This window comes from Barbus barbus, assembly GCF_936440315.1.
Source record: "Barbus barbus genome assembly, chromosome: 14".
Classification (NCBI taxonomy): Eukaryota; Metazoa; Chordata; class Actinopteri; order Cypriniformes; family Cyprinidae; genus Barbus; species Barbus barbus.
The window spans coordinates 10,120,135-10,135,999 of record NC_136742.1 but is presented as its reverse complement, the minus strand read 5'-3'; the positions used below and the strand labels follow the sequence as shown (position 1 = coordinate 10,135,999).

The window sequence follows — 15,865 nt, the reverse complement described above, 5'->3', positions numbered from 1 at the left end:
CAAATACTTATTTCATGCAATAAAATGGAAATTAATTATTAAAAAAATCATACAATGTGATTTTTCTTTTTTTATTATTTTATATTCTGTCTCACAGTTGAGGTGTACCTACGATGAAAATTACAGATCTCTCCATTCTTTGTAAGTGGAAAAACTTGAAAAATCAGCAGTGTATCAAATACTTATTTGCCCCACTGTACACAGAGGCACTGTCATGTTAGAATAGAAAAGGGTCCTGTCCAAACTGTTGCAACAAAATTAGAAGCACACAATTCCCTAGAATATCATTATATGCTTAAACATTAAGATTTGTACTCATGGAAATGACTAAAGTAGTCAAACCTGTTCATTAGAAGGGGGTGACCCAATACTTTTGGCAAAATAGTGTATTTAGTTTGTTGACATACTGCACAAATATTTATGATATCAGATCAACAGACAAACTCTTACTTAAGATGCTGATTTTTCATACAGAGATAGGTCGTTCTGCTTTTTCTAATTATGCTCCGTATGTACTGTATGGAACGAGCTTCAAGGTACATTACATATGGCATCTGTAGCGTCTCTGGCTATGTTTAAAAATATTTTAAAGTCTGTTTATAGAACAGTGTACATGTTTTAATAACTGACTAGGATTTGTATTGTTTTTAGAAAATTGTGTTTTGTGTTTGTTCATTGTGTGGTGATGTGCATTTTTTTTGTAAATTTGACCTTTGGTGCTTATCTTGACCAGGACTCCCTGGTAGAAGAGATATTATATCTCAATGGGACCTTCCTGGTTAAATAAGTAAATAAATAGATAAATTGGACCTCATTCACTTTCAAATAAAAATAATTGTTGACAGAGTCAACATCAACTAAAGTCATGTGACAATTACCTTTTTTTCCAGCATACTTACTGTAAGTACTGTACACACCAACTTTCAGGAAAACAGTTTGAAAGCAATCAATAGCAGCACAGAAATAACCCACATCACCTAGAAGTATTTGTCTGGGGTTTGCAATTGATGCCTCTACTGTATATTGATGCATCCTACTGTAACTTCATCACCTGCTGACTGTACGTATTGCACAAGCGCTCTGAGAGTCTAATGTCCATCTAATGTATTACTCATGTCTAACCTAACTTGTATTACAACATGTCACAGCACTCATGCAACTAAACCCTGAAGACAGGCTTTTGGATTTGAGTCGGTTCTTCTGATCATTGGTGGCTGGGAGTGGTAATGAGTTTGTAGAGAAACAGCTGATCATGGAGGAGTCATATGAAATGAGTATCTGTGGCCGTAATGAAGCAGAAAATGACAGTGGAGATGACAGGATGTTGTGGTCAGCAGGCCTCCACCCTACATTTATCAGCAGCCCTCTTGCGCTCTACGAGAACAAGACCGAATCCTACAGGCTGAAATATGGTCAGCTCGGACGTGTCTGACAGCTTTTCATTCAACCTGAGACATTCTCTACATTATGATTTATTCATGTAGTCTGTGTTGAATGACACTTTTGTTAATTTGTTGATTTGAATTTCGGCTCAGACAACCAAGTGTGCCAATTTAACAGTGGTTACTGTGTTATTTTCACATCACTGATTCTGCTTTAGAGTTTAAGGTCTCTCCAGTTTGTGAGCATTTTTGTTGTTTAGACCAGGAAAAGTAGGGCACAGAAGGTGATGACGTAGCTGTAGTTTTCACCAAAGTCGTTTCCCCTAGTTACCGCCAGCGCTTCTGAGACATCTTACTAGCTGAACTAGGTTGATTTTTGCACACATTCCACATATACGTGTTTCTGAAGGCAATGAGAATTTGAATAAAATGCTACAACTAACATTTCAAAGGAAAAATAAATTGGTTTGCACAGTAACTACTGTGCATATACTGCAATAAGTAAATCACTTGGCAAAATTAGTGGATTAGAAAATCAGAGCTATTATACAAGGTGACAGAAGATAAGTCTAATAAATTCATGAGTTTAAATTAACTTATGTACTTACTCGATAATGACATATTTGAGTACATTCTGATATGTCACAGACCACACGAGATTGAAAAAAAATAAATAAATAAAAATTCATAGACAAATGTAAAGGGTTAAAAGGTAAAAAAATTGTTTTTATAAAACTAGACTTTTTTCTTGGCAACCGAAGCAATTTATGTTGAATTATTACAATGACAAACTAAAGCTAAATAAAAATACAAAAAATAAGAAAATTATTAAAAAAAATACTAAACCTTAAACAAAGACTAAAATAAAAAATGAAAATATGTACATAATTTAAAAAGAAAAAATCTTAATAAAGACTGCAATATATATATATATATATATATATATATATATATATATATATATATATATATATATATATATATATATATATATGTGTAAAATATAAAAAAAAAAACTCTAAAACAACATTGGTCCATAGCCTGACCTAATCAAACCCAACATGGATTTTAATTTGATAGTTTAATTATAAAGAAGAGATGATTTAAAAAAAAAAATCTGTGCCTGCTGAAAGGGTTAAAGCAGAACACCATTCAAGACTTTTCTGAACTACGTGAATGATCTGCCATCAGCGCAGCATGCCAACACAAACCCCAGTCCTACACACCTCAATGAGACACTCGCAAAGGGGGCCTTTAACATGATATCATCTTTATATTCATGCGAACAAATTATATTTCATGCTAAAGCCTTTGCTTTCATGGGCAATGGCACACTGCACTGTCACCATATGGGGAGAAGCGAGCCAAAAGCTCAATCCCAGATCACCCATGCACTGTTCCAGCCCAGCCACAGCAGCGGGATATAATTAGATTGGAAATTACAGAAAGTTACAGGGAGCTAAATCCCCCATGGATTGCGTGGCTATAAATGTCTTGCAAAAGCCAGTGGATGTATCACCATAGCAACAACCCTCTTCTGCATTCTATTTTGAGGGAAGGAGGAGAATGGTGAAGTGGAGGGGGAAAAACGCAAACATAGTTATTTCAGCATTGAAAATGATACATTATTCAAATGCCAAAAAAACCCTAAAAACTTTTCATAGGAGAACCGCTGCGAAATTCATATGCACAGTTTGGGTTGGCTTCACAAGGACAACATAAGGTCAAAACAATGGGGTCGTTCATCTGGTTTCATATGTAATGCTGGTAATGAATGTAACCAAGAGTCTTTGAATTTTGAATGCTTTGATTTAAATAGGCATTCAAAGGTCAAGAACATTTCATTGAAATTTGTAGCATTATGATGTCCTGTTCCAGTTGCCATCAACCGTTTCACTCTAATTTTGTGTTTTGTTTTAGTTACTGTGTTTTTGTTGGTTGTCATTGCTTATTGGCCCAAGACTCAGGTCCTCTGACACAGTTTGGAATTTGTTTTTTTACATCGTTCTGATGCATTTCCAAATGTGGTATTAAATCGAGAGTTACAAATGTAACTGCAGTTCTATGAGTTTTGGATGGCCACCAGAGGCAGTGCTTCAAACTGAATGTTATCTCATCGCAGATGCACAGGTCGAGTCTAATACAAACAAAGTCCCTTGTGACCAGGATGACTCGGGGACCTCCCCTATTTAACCCCATGACTTCCTGCAGACTGTCCCTACGGAATCTTCTCGCCTTGACTCCAAGTGACAGAAAGCTCTGGCGGTCATCTAGAACTCATGGAACCCCAGTTACATTCGTAACTCTCGTTCTATTTCGTTCTTACTGACCGCCAGAGGCAGTGCTTCACACTGGATGACTTATAACCACAAGGTCACGAGGAGGTTCTGTTTACCTCTAAAAAGTTCAGGGTCCCAACAGGATAGCTATTTCAAAAGTATCCGATGCAGCCACATTAATCCTGTAGTATTGGGAAAATGTGTTTGTAGATGACCATGTAGCTGCCGCACAGATGTCGCTTAAAGGGACACCTTTTAATGCCGCCCAAGACGTTGAGATGCTTCTTGTTGAATGACATCTCACTCCCGATGGCAATGGACATCCACTAGACTTGTAAGCATGGTTGATAGCCTCAACTACCCAATGCAACAATCTTTGCTTTGACAATCTTTTCGGCCCCCCAAAACAGAGAAAAAGTTGGTCTGATTGCCGAAAATCTTTTGTGGCCCTGATGTAGCCACGGAGAGCCCTTACTGGGCACAAAAGTCTGCATTCACTTCCTCCTTGTGTATCCAACCCTGGAGGATTAAATACTGCCAGCTCAATAGCCTGATTTCAGGGCAGACAGCCACTTGGGGAGAAATGCTGACAACGTCACTACTGAATCATCAGCATTCCAGCGCATGCAAGTTGTGTTAACTGATACTGTGTGAAACTCACTCACTCGTTTAGCCGAAGTAATGGCCAAGAGAAAAGCTGCCTTCAATGAGAGCCACTTCAATTCACTGTGCTCCAGAGGTTCGAACGGAGGTAATGTAAGAGAATTCAAGACAAGGCTCAGATCCCATGAGGGTACCCGAATGCGCACCTCTAACCGGCTCTTTTTGCCGGGAATCCCATTGCCCTCTGACCGCTCTGTGTTGCCAGACTGCTCCCCAGCCAGTAAAAGAAGCATTGGTCTGGACTACCTCCCGCCTTCCACCACTGCTTGCTCCTGAGAGTGAGAGTAAAGAAGCCAGTTGTCCAGGTATGGAAGTACCTGAAGCCCCTTGGCCTGTATTGGAGCCAACGCCGCTGCCATACACCTGGTGAAGACTCGTGGGGATAGAGAAATACTGAATGGAAGCACTCGGAACTGATAGACTTGATCCTGAAATGCAAAGCGGAGGAATTGCCTGTGCGGTGGAGTAATTGGAACATGGAAGTAGGCATCCAGTAAGTCTATTGTGGTGAACCAGTGCTGTTGCCTGACCGTCTGGAGAACATCGGTCACGCGCAACATGCGAAATGGTAATCTCTTCAGAAACTTGTTGAGGGAACGAAGGTCCAGTATAGGCCTTACCCCTCCGTATTTTTTGGAATTATGAAATATATTGAGTAGAACCCACCGAGCCATTCTGACCTCTTTACTGGTTCGATAGCACCCTTCTCTAGGAAAACTGCTATTTCTTGCCTTAAGGAATTTGCGTTGTTGGAATCTGAAACTGTGGTCATCTTGACCCCATTGAAAGTGGGAGGCCGCCGTCGGAACTGCAGCTTGTACCCTTGAGTTAAAGTTGCTATAACCCATGGGTCTGAGGTTGTTGTTTCCCAGTAACTTAGCTGCTGATGAGAAAAACGTCCGACGGCCGGCCGCAGACCTTCAGGTCCTGCATCCCTGACCTTTTGCATTCCTGGGGGGGCTGCTGGGCAGGCGCTCTGCACCTTGGGGCCTGAAATGATTGCTGTCCCCATCCTCATGGCCGCTGAACAGATCATTCTACTCTATGAGACTGCTCCATATGCTGTGGCTGGCTCCTACGAATATCAGCTGGGCCTGTTGAAAACTGAGAGTGCGGCATTTCATGGCCCATAGGGGGCTGTCTGCACTGTAAGCGAGATGGTGGAACTCTCCTCAGGTCCGCAAACTGCTGTTTGATCTGATTTGCCTGGACACTGCGTTCTAGTGTCTGTTGTGCAGCTGGGACAAAGAGCTGTCCGGGGACTACCGGAAGATCCCTCTGCGTTTTCCTACAGGCCTCAGACAGGGGTGATTGTGCGAGCCAGACTTGTCGGCGTGCCTGTGTGAGCGTTGACATAAGCCTGCCCAATTCTCTTGTCATGAATGCTATTGACTGTAATGTAGCATCACTTAAATCCTGGGTTGGTGTATCGCTCCCTGAAGACTGAAGAGACTGGGACAATGCCAACATAAGATGAGAGAGAGAATTGCCAATTGCCGACTCAACCAAGAGTCCCTCCACCAAAGCTATCCTTGAAGTCTTCCTCTCCCAAGACATAACTCCGCAGTTCATACAGGCATTCTCTGTGAGACCTTGTTTCAGGTGTTCCAAGCCTAAACAGGAAGGGCAACAGTCGTGCCCATCATCCTTTTGCAGAGTAGAACATGTGACTGACAGGTGTGTTTTGTTGCCCTGGTGTGTCCTATTAATTGATTATTCAAACAATAAATAGCACTGAATGTCTGCACTCAGTTTCAGATCCATGCAGACTGGATTTATAGTTAGTTAGACGTGTAACCAACATGAAAACCAGAGAGGTGTCTGTGGGTGAAAAACAAGCAATTGTGAAGCTGAGAGAAGATGAAAAATCAATCAAACCATTGCACAAACACTGGCAAGAGCAAGTACAACCATTTGGAATCTCCTGAGGAAGAAAGAAACCACTGGTGTACTAAGTAACACACCTCAAACGGGTAGATCAAGGAAAACATCTGCAGTTGATGACAGAAACATTGTGACAGCTGTAAAGAAAGACCCTAAAACAAGTGACATCAGCAACAACCTCCAGAGGGCAGGAGTGAAGGTATCACAATCTACTGTTCGCAGAAGACTTCATGAACAAAAGTACAGAGGCTACACCAGAAGATGCAAACCACTCATTAGCAAGAAGAACAGGAGACGAGCCTCAAAAATTCTGGGACAAGGTTTTATGGACTGATTTTATGGACCAAAGTGATGGAAAGGCTAAAGTTTGGAGAAAGAAAGGATCTGCTCATGATCCCAAACATACAAGCTCATCTGAAACAGTGTACACAGGTGTACACATTATAGTACACATTACACAAGTAATGTAATGGCTTGGGCTTTCATTGCTTCTTCTGGGACAGGCTCATTAATCTTCATTAATGATGTAACGCATGATGGTAGCAGCAAAATTAACACAGAAGTCTAGAGAAATATTTTGCCTGACAATTTACAGAAAGATGCAACCAAACTGATTGGGAGATCCTTCATCATGCAGCAAGATAATAACCCAAAACATAGTGCCAAAACAACAAAGGAGTCCATCAGGGGCAAGAAGTGGAAGGTTTTAGACTGGCCAAGTCAATCTCCACACTTAAACCCTGTAGAGTATGCATTTTACCTGCTAAAGAAGAGACTGAAGGGAGTAACCCCCCAAAACTGAAAGAGGTTGCGATGAAAGCCTGGAAAAGCATCACAAAAGAAGAATGCAAAAGTTTGGTGATGTCAGTGGGTCACAGGCTTGATGCAGTTATTGAAAGTAAAGGATTTGCAACTAAATATTAAGTCTTTTTCACTTTAATCTATGTTAATTCTATCTGTTCCAATACTTTTGGTAACATGAAAAATGGGTGGGTTCAAACAAAAGGTGCTATCTTCTAAGTTGTGTATCAGATCCAGATGAAAATACCTGTAAATAAAAGCTGAAATGTTAAACTCTCATCTCATATTCATCTTTTGATGTCAAACCCAAATGTTTTCAGTCTACAGCAAAAGTAAAGGAATTGGCCTTACTGTTCCAATACTTTTGGAGGGCACTGTATGTATATATATATATATATATATATATATATATATATATATATATATATATATATAGTATGCAATAACGAAGTCTACATGCACCCAGCAGTATCAACTACTATTAGCCGCTAGATACACACGGATACTGCACGTAACAGAGCGCACCCACTCTTAATGTGGTCTTGTCCAGCTGCAAGATACTACAATACCCTCCGGCAACGCCACAGAGCGAAAACACTCTATCTAGCTACCAAACAATGCCGGGAAACGAACCCCGAGCATAAATGTAACAACTCATCACACTGTATCCTCAATGAAATCGACTGAATCCGATGCAGCCTCTGGAGGACGCGCAGTGGCGAAACACCAACAGCTGAAAAACGGATTCCAAGTGTCTTCCTTTAATATTCTCCAACCTGTAATACATGCACGCGAGAAGATTATAGGGACAGTCTGCAGGAAGTCACGGGGTTAAATAGGGGAGGACCCCGAGTCATCCTGGTCACGAGGGACTTTGTTTGTATTAGACTCGACCTGTGCATCTGCTATGAGATAACATTCAGTGTGAAGCACTGCCTCTGGCGGTCAGTAAGAACGAAATAGAACAGATATATATCCGATATCTGGACATATTTGACCTGTGTCTAAATACTGTACATATCTGATTCCAAGCCATCACAATGCAAGGGCGACATGTTTGCCTACAAAGTTAGCTTTTTAATGTCGTATTATGAAGCAGACTATAGAAGAGGAAACTTTAAATATTGGTAAGAGATTGCACACATAAAGAAACAGGGCCAATCGTGTCGAAATTAAAGCGATCACAAACAGAATAATGTAAACACAGATATTGGATACCAAAGTTTCTAAAGTGAATGTAAACTGGCAGAACAAAAAACAAAAACCCCCCAAAAAACAGATATGGTCAAAAGATCGGATCTGTAGATTAAAGGGATAGTTCACCCCAACATGAAAACTCTTTTATTAATTACTCACCCTCATGACGTTCCAAACCCAAGACCTTCGTTCATCTTCAGAACACAAATTAATATATTTTTGATGAAATCCGAGAGCTTTCTGACCCTGTATAGACAGCAACGCAAAAAGTGTGAATATTACGTGTTGAGTCTAAAGGCAGGTGTGTAGTGTTTCCTTACAAAGTGACATCGCCAACTACTGGCCTGGCGTGTATAATACAGCATTTTTATTCATTTTTGTGCATCCATGTGAACAGGGGATGTTTTGACAAACTTGTTTGTCTGTACATTAAACATTTCAAAAACGCAAAGGAATTTTTTTTTCTTTTTTGTGGTGCATTGTTGTGCATAAACTTTTGTGGTGCATTGTGGTGCATAAACTTACCCTATGTATGTAATAGTCATGCTTAGCTTTGCAAAGATCACAAATAATCATATATCCGTCCCTCAGACTATCACAAGGAGGATCCACTGCCTTATCAGTCACCTAAAAACAACAAAAAGGACCATGTGCATGAATGAGAACATCAGATAACCCTGCCAAGATCAAACTGAGAAAAGGACAGTCATAGAACACATGGTCTGTTTATCTGAGGACCTGCACATCCTGACTGAGAGAGCGATCTGTCCCTGACTCACACTGGATTGGATTGTGACAGAACATTTGTTGCACATTTAATGCTCCTGTTGTTATATTTCAATAAAAAGCAGCGTACCAAAGCTCCTATAATCCTCTAAATAGCATTAAAATGGTCAATTTACTATTGCCAGGCTGTGCAACTGTGTAAAAATGCATTACAGAATATTTGAAGGGAGACACTTAGATCTGGAGGGTTATTGGGTAGCTGCCGCTTTGGCTAAAAATGCTCCAACAGCAAAAAAAGAGATGTTAACTCAAAATTAATATCCAAAGTGTATTATGTTTTAAATGGTAAATGGAGTAATTATATTATAATTTTATAAATATATAAATTATAAAAAAATATATACAATTATTATTGCACATATTACTCTCCATACAATCTTACTGCCATGATATGGAGTACTGGATGGTTGCTGTGCGTTTGCTAGTTTGTTATTGATTGTTGTCATTGCTTATTGGCCCAAGACTTTTTGATTTTCTGGTCTCAACGCTATCTCATGACCAATGCTTTGCATTTTACAAGGTGGCTGATTCATACAAATTCGTGTGACCTCACTCGTACGATTTTGTGCGATTTCTGTGAGGGGTGGGTTAAGGAACGGGGTTAGGGGTAGTCATTTGTATGAATTCCAAGGATATGCCACCTTGTAAAATACGTAATTTTCATCATTAAACGTACAATTTTGTACGAGTGAGGTCATACAAATTTGTGCGAATTAGCTAGTAAAATATGTACGAATTGCTGTGAGACCGTGTTGGGTCTCTAGACATTACTCTGGTCCCATCTTCAGTGTTTACTGGATTTTTTTTAATAGTCCGCCAAGTAAAAATTGCTAAATCAATCTGAAAAGATTATTAAAATTATATACAAGTTAGATCAATTGCATAATTGAGAATTATATAAAATACAATAATAGCACATAATGCACTGCACTCCATAATGTCACTTTTTATATCAAATGCATCAAAATGTGTGCTGATAATGCAGAAATAATGCACATATTAGAAACATCTTGGTAAAATACTAAAATATACTATACTATAACTTTTTCGAATAAAAATATTTGATATGTAATTTTTATAACATATGCAAAAGTAAAATATTAATATTATTTACTATTAATCAATATTATTTTTATCATAGTAATGCTTATACAAATAGTAATAGATTTTATAACGTACTATGTTCTGTGTATAATTCAAAAATAAATATTATTTTCACTGTTACTGATCACGACACAGATAAATACAAAAAATAATACATTTTTAATAAATAAAGAAAAAACTCTCAGAACTATGATGATATGACTAGCCTTTGTCATATAAGAGCTGTTGGCTCATGGAGCTCATGTTCTGATCCCATTCCTCCTCTCTCTCCTTCAAATGTCCTGTCTCTTCAAATAAGCACATTGTTTGCCTTTTTGCACAAATAATGATTCATTTCAGGTCATCAGTCACAAGACATCACGAGAGACTCCATCAAAGTACAATGAAAGTCTTTCCATAAATCTGACAGAGGGTTTCCAGTAAATGCTGGAAATGAATCACGCGGGGAAACGAATCTACACAAAACAAGAACAAGAAGCAAATAAGAAAGAGAGGAAGGAGATGTCAGATAGAATATAGTGGATGGGTTTTTACTGGTTGGTTAATTAGCTCCTTTCAGCTCTTTTCTATCTACTGCAGCGTCCTGTGAGGCTTATCACTGTCCTTCTTAATGCTCTACAGAAGAGCCCAAGTAAGATCTCCATTCACTCAGTGCCATGGCGACAGGGCAGTTCATTTGCGGTTGTAATTCCATAATTATGGCAATTAAACTGCAGGAGTACATGGGAGACACACTCGGCCTCAGTTCGCTACAAATTATCATTTCTCAGAAAGCATACAATTGGGGTTCAATTGGTTCAGTGAAAACAGTAATTGGTGAAATGGGCCATTGAGAGGCACCGCTGTGGGAACGGCTCTATGGAGGAGAGAGAATGGAAAGGGCAGTCGCTCACTCACGGTACGCTGATCGGGGTGCAGTCATTTGGTGGACTGAAGATGCCATACCAGTACAGCTAATGTCAAGGCAGTTGGAGGCGTTTCTCCTTCATTCCTGAGAGAGCTGACAAAATATATATCAGTCAGATGGCTTGTGGCGATGACATCATCATTCACTTGGGACGTTGATGGATCGGCCACCATAACCTACATCTCAAGGTCTCTGGGAGAAACTATGCTGCTTTAAATGGATAGATGGATGTCCAAGGTTTCGAGCTGCTTTATTACGGACAACGACGGGCACTCTGGATGTCTAAATGCATGCAGACACTGTAACGTGAAGGACGGAGATGGTCACAATCCATTCTTCAATAGAAGACACATTATACCCAATTAGTAAACCCACATTAACGGTGCTGTGAGGATTTATGCGACCACACATAAAATGTCCTTAGTGACTGACAGATCTTCTTGACATAAGCATCCTGAGAAATCACAACTGCTATCAGAAAGTCAGCCAATCAGAAAGGATCTCTGCCTATCAATCATTTCATGCATTTAGGCTTGCTCACATCAGATTGGCGGACATGTCTTTGAAGGGTGGGGTTTTGTAAAGATGGTGTGTGGTTCAGGGAATTAAGGATTTGTTGGTTAACGTTAGCAGTTAGTAATGGAAGTCCATTCCTGAGTAAAACATAAACATAAACAGATAACTGTAGGATTAAATTTGATGTAAGAAATAAATCTATTTTAAGAATTTGAATTCACAATTATGAGAAGTTGCAATCATGAAATATAAAGTCATAATTACAAACCAATTGCAATTTTGAGATAAATTTGCAATTGTGAGATAAAGTGGCAATTTAGTGAAATAATGACACCAATGTGAGATCTGAAATTGCAATTGTCAGAAAATGCTCATTTATGAAGAAAGATGAAATTAAGAAATATAAAACCACAATTACAAGAAAAAACGTAATACTAAGTAGTCACAATTATGAGAAATAAAGTCATAATTATGAGATGTAAATACGAATGAGGAAATATAAAGTCACAATTGTGAGAAATAAACTACAATTAGGAAAAATAAAGTAACAAATTGTATCTATAATTTCATAATTACAAGAAATGATTGTAAATATTAGCAATACATTTGCAATAGTTAGAAATACAGTTGCAATTAGAAGAAACAATGTCTCAGATGAAAGATTGGAAATCGCAATCGTGAGAATGTTGCAATTACAAAAAATTGACAAATGTAAAATTATAATTATAAGAAAAAACTATACATTTACAATTGCAAGAAATATAGTCACAGTTTCGAGAAGTTGCAGTTTAGAAATATAAAGTCACAATTGTGAGAAATATAGTTACGATTATGAGAAATAAAGTAACAATTTTGAAATAGTGGTAATTACAAGAAACAGTTGCAATTATTAGAAATAAATTTGCAATTGTGAGATAAAGTGGCAAATTAGAGAAATAATGTCATTATTGTGAGATCTGAAATTGGAATTGTGAGAAAATGCTCATTTTTGAAAAAGTTGAAATTGAGAAATATAAAACTACAATTAAAGAAAACACACTAAGAAATAGTCACAATTGTGTGAAATAGTCATAATTATGAGATGTAATTAGGAATTAGAAAATACAAAGTCACAATTGTGAGAAATAAGTTAGCCTACAATTGGGAGAAATAAAGTAACAATTTTGAGATATAAAAATCATAATTACGAGTAATATTAATGCAATTATTAGAAATAAAGTTGCAATTAGAATAAACAATGTCTCAATTGACGGATCTGAAATGGCAATTGTGAGAATGATGCAATTACAAAAAAACTGAAATTGACAAGTATAAGGTCATAATTACAGGAAAAATGCAATTGCAAGAAATAAAGTCACATTCATGAGAAGTTGCAATTGGGAAATATAAAGTCACAGTTGTGAGAAATAAGTCATGAAGAGAAATAAAGTAACAATTTTTAAATATAAAGTCAGAATTACAAGAGAGTCCCAATTATAAGAAAAAAAATGCAATTGAAATCAATTGCAACTCAGTTGCAATTGTGAGATAATGGTGCAATTGCAAAAATTTAAATATAAGACAAATATTAGGTCATAATTACAAGAAAAACAATTGTAAGAAATAAAGTTGCAATTATGAGAAATATTTTTCATGAAAAAAAAAACATTGAGATGAATGGGAAGGTTAATGGAAGCTGTCTCCTGTTAGAAGAATGGTATATTAGCAAAACAGCTGAAATTGCTTCAGCAATATAGAATCAGAATCAGAATCAGAATGAGCTTTATTGGCCAGGTATGTTTACACATACAAGGAATTTGTTATAGTGACAAGCTCCACAGTGCAACAGAAAAGACAGCAACTGGACAGGACACAGATAATAAAATAATAATATACAATTAGGCAATGTACAAAACAGCAAAAACACAATAATATAGACAATTATTTGTGTACAGGTCTGATATGTGCAAATTTGAAATGAAAATATAAGTATGCGTGGTGAATAAATAATGTATAATAGAGTTGTGTGTTCCACATTTAGTGTCAAGTGTTCATGAGCTGGATTGCCTGAGGGAAGAAACTGTTTCTGTGTCTGGTCATTCTGGTTCTCAGAGCTCTGTAGCGTCGACCAGACGGTAACAGTTCAAAGAGCCACAGGTCTGTAGTCATTAAGTCCAGTAATTTTGGGTTTCTTTGGGACGGGGTGGAGCGTTTGAAGCATGAGGGGACTTCGCACAGCTCCAGTGATCTGTTGAAGATCTGTGTGAAGATGGGGGCCAGCTGATCAGCACAGATTTTGGCAGGCTGGTGACACACCGTCTGGGCCTGGTGCTTTCCTTCTTTTGTTCTTTCTGAAGACCTGGCGCACGTCATCTTCTCTGATTTGAATTGTAGGTGTGGGGGAGAGGGAGTTGCTGGGAGTGTGAGTGGTTGTGTGGAGAGGTGTTCAGGGTGTGTGTGGGGTGATTTTTCAAACCTGCAGTAGAACGCATTCAGGTCGTCTGCCAGTTGTTGATTCTCCAAAGTGTAGGGGGATGGTGTCTTGTAACTGGTGATATCTTTCATACCTTTCCACACTAAAGCAGAATCACTAGAAAATAATTTGTTCCTTAGCTTGCCAGAATAATTCCTCTTTGCCAATCTGATCTCCTTTTCCAGTGTGTATTTGGCCTGTTTATACAAGACCTTATCCCCTTTTCTGTAAGCATCTTCTTTGGCCTGACGGAGCTGTCTGACTTTTGCAGTGAACCATGGTTTGTCATTGTTGTAGGTTAAATGGTAGGAAAGCACATATCCTCACAGAAACTGATATAAGATGTTACAGTCTCTGTGAGCTCGTCCAGATCGGTGGCAGTAGCTTCAAAAACAGTCCAATCAGTGAGAGAGAATCAGGCTTGTAAATCCCTCTCTGTTTCATTAGTCCATCTTTTAACAGTTCTTAATACAGGTTTTGCAGATTTAAGTTTCTGCCTGTAGGTCAGAATAAGATGAACCAAACAGTGATCAGAGAGTCCTAAAGCTGCTTGTGGGGCAGAGTGATATGCGTCCTTTATCGTTGTGTAACAGTGATCCAATATATTACTCTCTCTGGTGGGACATGTGACATGCTGTCTGTATTTTGGCAATTCGCGGGAGAGATTTGCTTTATTAAAGTCCCCTAGAATGATTGAAACAGAGTCCGGGTGTTGTTGTTCTGTGTCTGTGATCAGATCAGTGAGTTTCTGTAAAGCTGATCTCACGTGCGCTTGCGGTGGAATGTAGACACTTACGAGAATGAAGGAGCAGAACTCCCGCGGCGAATAGAACAGCTTGCAGTTAATGAAGAGCGTTTCTAGATCTGAGCAGCACATCTTCTTTAACACAGTTACATCTGTACACCACCTCTTATTGATGTAAAAGCACGTCCCACCGCCCCGCGATTTCCCCGTCCAGCAAAACGTCCGAATAGTCAAAATCCGGTAAAAGATTTTGTGGTGTGTTCTGCCGAATGTTCAGCAGGTCATCCCTGGTAAAATTGATCATATTTGATAAACAAAAAACAGGAAAAACAAACAAAAACAGTACAAACACTGAAGAGCAGAGCACAGTAGCTGCCATCTACGGCGCCATCTTAGATCTGATCTGATATAGTTATGCACACTTTAACATACCTGAAATTCAAAATGTTTTATAGTTATATTAGTTTAACAATATAGATCTCAAAGCCTCCTTGCAAATTATATTAGTATTGACTGACAGAGGCCAGTGTGTAGACTGTCTGCCATTGGTGTTCATGTGGAAACCGTTTGAGAAGTTTAAATTATCAAGTCAAGTCAATATTATTTGTATAGCACTTTTAACAATGCAAATTGTGTCAAAACAGTTTTACATCGGCTTGATATAAAGCTATAAAAATAGTTTGTCGAAATAGTGACATTCTCATCTGGCCAGACAAAATCAGCAGTTTAAATCTAGGCTAAAGCAGAATCAGATTGTGCAAAGGACTCATCTGGTTCATGTGGTCTTGTCCCGATGGCCGTCTTGGAGACAGGGTCTTCACTGGGGATCAGTCTCTGGGTCTTATCTAGGTGTCCTGGTTGTATCTCTAGGTGCTGATCCACCATCTGATCTGGATACAATCTGGATCTGGGTGGCTACGGTGAACTCGGAATAAGAAAGAAACAGACTAATATTAGCGTAGATGCCATTCTTCTAACAATGTAACAAGTAAATCAGGTGTTTTAGGAAGTGTTTCCGGTTCCGGTTGACCTAATTAATGCAGCCTAACAATCCTTTAACGGATTTGAATTGTAGAAATGCGATAGTGTATTATGTGTAAGCCAGGTTATAGAGATGGGTCTTTAATCTAGATTTAAACTGACAGAGTG

The 15,865-nt window shown here is 38.6% G+C and overlaps 1 protein-coding gene across 1 annotated transcript in view; it reads right to left on the bottom strand.

The window, feature by feature from the left end:
- Positions 1–11,230, bottom strand: part of LOC306879735 (forkhead box protein N3-like) — a 74,415-nt gene extending 63,185 nt beyond the window's left edge. The window contains exons 1-4 of the mRNA XM_079432895.1: positions 11,184–11,230; positions 10,994–11,096; positions 8,732–8,833; positions 8,366–8,452 (exon numbers count right to left, since the gene is read on the bottom strand). The gene's annotated coding sequence lies outside the window, so the exon portion shown is untranslated. The remainder of the gene's footprint in view (positions 1–8,365; positions 8,453–8,731; positions 8,834–10,993; positions 11,097–11,183) is intronic.
- Positions 11,231–15,865: the final 4,635 nt, after the last annotated feature.